Genomic DNA, 4,833 nt, shown 5'->3' on the forward strand with positions numbered 1-4,833 from the left:
CTGGTCACGCGGCTGCTAAGAGGCAGAGCTGGATCCGAACCCAGGCAGGAAGATCATGACCTGAGCCGAAGGCAGACGCTTAACCAACTGAGCCACCCAGGCGCTCCTGCAGTCTCATTCAAAAGAGGAAAAATGCAAAATAAAATTACACTGAGATTCCACACTCACCCGTCAGGTGAGGAAAGTTACGACATTTTGGGAACACACTGATGGCATGTCTCTGGGGGAACAGGCACCTTCACTTGTGGGAGGGTAAATAAGTAAATCCCCTGAGGAGAGCAATGGCAACTTCCATCAAATTGACAACTGCACATTTCCTATGCCCTCTGAATTCCAAACCCTGGTATTTATCTTACAGGTATAAGTGCGTAGGAGGGAAATGGGTTATTCATAGCAGTTCGTGTGTGTGTGTGTGTGTGTGTGTGTGTGTGTGTGTGTTGGAAATACCTTCTGTCCATCGGTAAAGGGCTGAGAAAATAAATCATAGAACATTCATCCAATGGACCATAATAAAGCCATATAAATGAGGAAGCTCTTTAGGTACCAACGGGGAAAGGTGTACACAAAGTATTGTGTTGGATCAGTGTCTCTTTATGGAAAAAGGCAGGGAGGAGAAAGATGGTGCATGTGTGTTCTTCTATTTATGTTATATGCGGATGTCGAGCCAGCTGTGTAAGAAACTGGTGAAGTGCTGATCTCCTCCAGGAGAGGAAATGGGGGGCTGAGGGCAAGGCGCGGGAGGGAGACTTTTATTGTACCCCCTGCGTTACCCTTCGGATTTTGATCCATGTGAAAACATTTTCCATTCCAAACATTACATGAAATTAAAAGTTTAAGGGTCCATTTTACACAGAGGGGATTCCGTGGGTCCTCTGGTAGGGCACTCCCCTTGGTTTCCTGATTTAAACCTCACAGCGGTCTCCCCATTTTTCGGATGTGAACACTGAGGCTCAGAACTGGAGAAGGACACCTAAACTTACAAGCCTGGGGTGCAGCAGGGAGCCAACGTCCTGTTCACATTCAGGGCTCTGGACCCTCCAGTCGGCCCTGTCACCACACAATACCACCCCCAGCTGGACAGCAGGCGTGACGGGTTTCTCATTTAACTGGTGCCGGCCATTCTTCATCCTGAACTTTCTGGTTATTTGACCAAAGTGTACTGTTGTTTGCCCGAATTACACTTTATTAAAAAGAAAAGAAAAGGGGGGGGGGCGGACAGTCATAGGACTGGAATGATTCTGGGCTAGATTTACCAGAGACTTGACTCAACTTGGCCCTTTCATTGGATTATTGGGGAGTTTCCTTTAAAGGTAGCAGGCAACTGGATTCCCTGGCTTTTTGAATAGGCATGGATTTGGAAAGAAATTCAATTAAGCGGTTCTTTGACTAAATTAACGGGATTATTTTCTGACTGAATTAATGGCAGTTTCTTTCGAGACTTAATTTGCCTCCTTCTGAAGCTTTTCTAGACTTTACCAGGGAGTGCGGGGGGCAGCGGAGGCTTCTGCCTCTCGGGTTCTCTCTGGGCAACAGCGGCTTGCCGGCTTCCCGCCAAGTCTGGTCCTGGGGCCACTTCCTCTGGGAAGCCCTCTAGGACCCCACCCCCTGCCCCCCACCCTCTCTGCCCTCCACAGCAGGCTTGCCTCCCCGGCCTGGCTTCCTGGTTCACACTGGGTGGTAGTGAAGGTTCCAGAACTGTTTCCCTATAAGGCTCTCAGCTTTCATGCGGCAGGGACTGTGGATTCACCTGGTCCCAGTGCTTGGCACAGGTCTTGGCCCAGAGCAGGGGCTCAGGCCGGGGGAGGAATGAATCTGCCCCGGGCCTTTGGATTCTCAGGCCACAGGGCACAAGCCTCCCTCCCACTTAGCTGGGATGTTCAACTTAGTTCTTCTGAGAGAGGGGAGGGGGTTTGGCAGTTACATCCCAGCCATGCCCCGCCGCTCCACTCCCATTCTGGCCACAGCATCCGGCCTCCACGAATACAGATGTCCAAAGTGCACCAGCCTCTCCAGGCTACCAAGAGTTCCCCACCCTCTCTGATACTCAGAACTATCCACTGAGGGGTGGGTTCCCCTCCCCCTTCCACAGCTGACATCCCCAGGGCTCAGGCCCAACATCACACAGCCAGTGCAGGGATGTCAGGACTCCAGGCTCCTGGAGAGCAGGACTGAGGCTGGGAGGCGTGCAGGGGGTGGAGAGATCATAGGAGAAGCCTCATCCTGTGCTTGAAGGGTGAAGAGATGAGGGCCGGGGAGGATCTAGGTTCACAGAGCATGAGGCCAGAGCTGTGCGGATGGGGCAGCAGAAGGTCAGGGAGGATTCTACAAAGTCCTGGGAGATGACGAGGTGGCCGGCAGTAGTGGGAGGAGGAAATGGATGTACACTCACAGATTCGATCATCAGCAGACCTGAGGGCATGCCAGGGCTAGCCCTGGGCTGGGCCCCGGTTGCAGGGAGGGGCTGGCAAGACACTGCGGCCTGCCATGCTCAGGAGTGAGGAGGGGCGGGGTGGGGGGTGACTGGCCCTCCCCTTGCAAGATGAGAAAGGCTCTGGAGGAGGGACAAGGCCTGGGAGGGTGGGCAGGAAGGTACTGAAGGAGGAGGAGGTGTTTGCCTGGCAGGGAAATGAGAATTCTGCTAGCCAGTGCTGCTTGAGGGCCCGCTGTGTGCCTGGCTCTGTTCTAATGACTCTCTCTCCCCATACTGACCCCCTCAGCCCTGCTGCCTACCTGGGAGCTGGGGCTCAGGGTCACACGGCTGCTAAGAGGCAGAGCCGGATTCTAACCTGGGCAGGAAGGCTCCAGAGCCTGGCTGTTAGCTGCACGCTCGTGGCCTCACAGCGCACGGAGTCACAGGTGAGGGGAGCGACGCTTGGGGCTAGGAAAGGGGCCACTCTCAGAGGCAGATTTTCTTTGCTTTGTACACGTGCCTAGAGGCATAGGAATGAGCAAACAGAAGGCAGAGGGCTTGGGTTTGAGCCCCACCTCATGCACTCAGAACTGTGCAAGCTTGACCTCTCTGAGCCTCAGCTGTCCCATCTGTAAGATGGGCCAAGAATCCTGCCTGGAAGCTTATGGAGAGAAGGCCCAGCACCCGCTCAGTGAAGTGGGGTCCCTTCCCTCCCTTGCACCCCTGAGGAGGTCGGGGACCTGGGGGCTTCCCTCCAGTACCCGCTTCCGGGGACCTAGAAAGGTCTTCTTGTCCAGTCCACTGTGTATACAGAGAGCTGGCTTGTCTCTGGCCAGAGGTGCCCTCCAGAGAAGGAAATTGTTTGAACTTCTTGATGATGATGGGGATGCGGATGATGACGTGGTGATGAAGAGGACGGTGGTGGGGCTGGTGGTAGAGACAAAGCTCTGGCCCCGCCCTGACATTCTAGCAGCCCAGGGCAAATGCCGAGCATAGCTCTGGGGTGGGCGTGGGGTTGAGCACCCAGAAAGCTCCACCTTGGCCCTCTTTCCATTTGGGCCCCACCCTCCGATCATGGCTTTGATGACTCCTTCTGCCCCACCTTTCCTACTCTCTGACAAAGCATGTTCTGTGGGACTGACTGCTCAGGAGGCCACATTTCCTAGAAGGTTGTAACCAAAGCCCAGAGAAGGGAGACACTTGCCTGAGGTCACACAGCAAAGCTGGACAGGGCAGGACCCCAGGGTTCCAGGCATTTAACTCTCTACCAGCCCCACTTGCGCCTGCTGGGTTACAGGGAGGTGGACAGGGGGCCTGCTTTAACCAAACCTCTCAGCAGATTCTGCCTGAGCCCCTATTCTGTGCTGGCACCAGGAAGAGCCTGGAGTTTGTGGAGACTCTGCCCTGCCCAGTGGAAGGGCACAGGGCCTTGGGGAAGATCCAGGATTGCTCAGAAGAAGGGGCAAGGTCAGGCTTGGAGGGTGGGAAGGGGCATTCCTAGAGGAAGGGAGGACAAAAGGGAAGGAGGCAGGGAAGGACCAGGCAGGGCGTGGGCTCCTGGGAGGTGTGGGTGCCCACAGGGTGATTTCAGGGTCCTGCGTGTGGTGGGGCCCGGCCACCCTGGAGGAGGGAAGGGAGAGGTCAGCTGGGGCCAGGGGCCGGGAGCCTTAAATGCCAGACCAAAGCCTCTGTGGCATATCTTGCAGGCCATGGGGTCCTGGGAGTTTTTTAGCAGAAGACAGAGCTGGGGGAGGGCGGTCTTCCCAGAGGCCAGGGGTGTACGTGACAGCTGGGGCAGGGGGGCGGGAGGACTCTAGGACTCCCCAGGTTATGGTGACCAAGAGGTCTCATGGAGTGTCTTGCCCAGTGTGACTCTGTGCGGGGAGGTTGGGGTCTCGGGCGGGGTGGGAGGTGTGGGGACACCTGATGACTGTGACCAAGGAGTCGTGAGGCTGCTGGCTGTGCCCTGCCTGCCGGTCCCCACCAGGGCCCCACTTCCTTCCCCTTTCCCACTCAGGGCTCCCACTCCGGTGCCCTTGCCTCTTGGGGACACCCTCTCCCTCCTGTTCCACAACTTTGGGGGACTCCCTTTCCCCTGCTCTGCCGACCCTATTCCTGTTCATGTATTTATTTATTTTTTAAGATTTTATTTATTTGACAGAGAGAGACACAGCGAGAGAGGGAACACAAGCAGGGGGAGTGGGAGAGGGAGAAGCAGGTTTCCCGCGGAGAAGGGAGCCCGATGCGGGGCTCGATCCCAGGACCCTGGGATCATGACCTGAGCCGAAGGCAGACGCTCAACGACTGAGCCACCCAGGCGCCCCTCATGTATTTATTTATTTTTTAAATGAACACAAATTTTTTAAATGGTGGTAAAATACACAGGAGTTGAAAGTTACCACGGTAGCCATTTTTTTTTTTTT

Source organism: Leptonychotes weddellii, chromosome 5 (assembly GCF_054177405.1).
Source record: "Leptonychotes weddellii isolate Sample4059 chromosome 5, ASM5417740v2, whole genome shotgun sequence".
In the NCBI taxonomy this organism is placed as follows: Eukaryota; Metazoa; Chordata; class Mammalia; order Carnivora; family Phocidae; genus Leptonychotes; species Leptonychotes weddellii.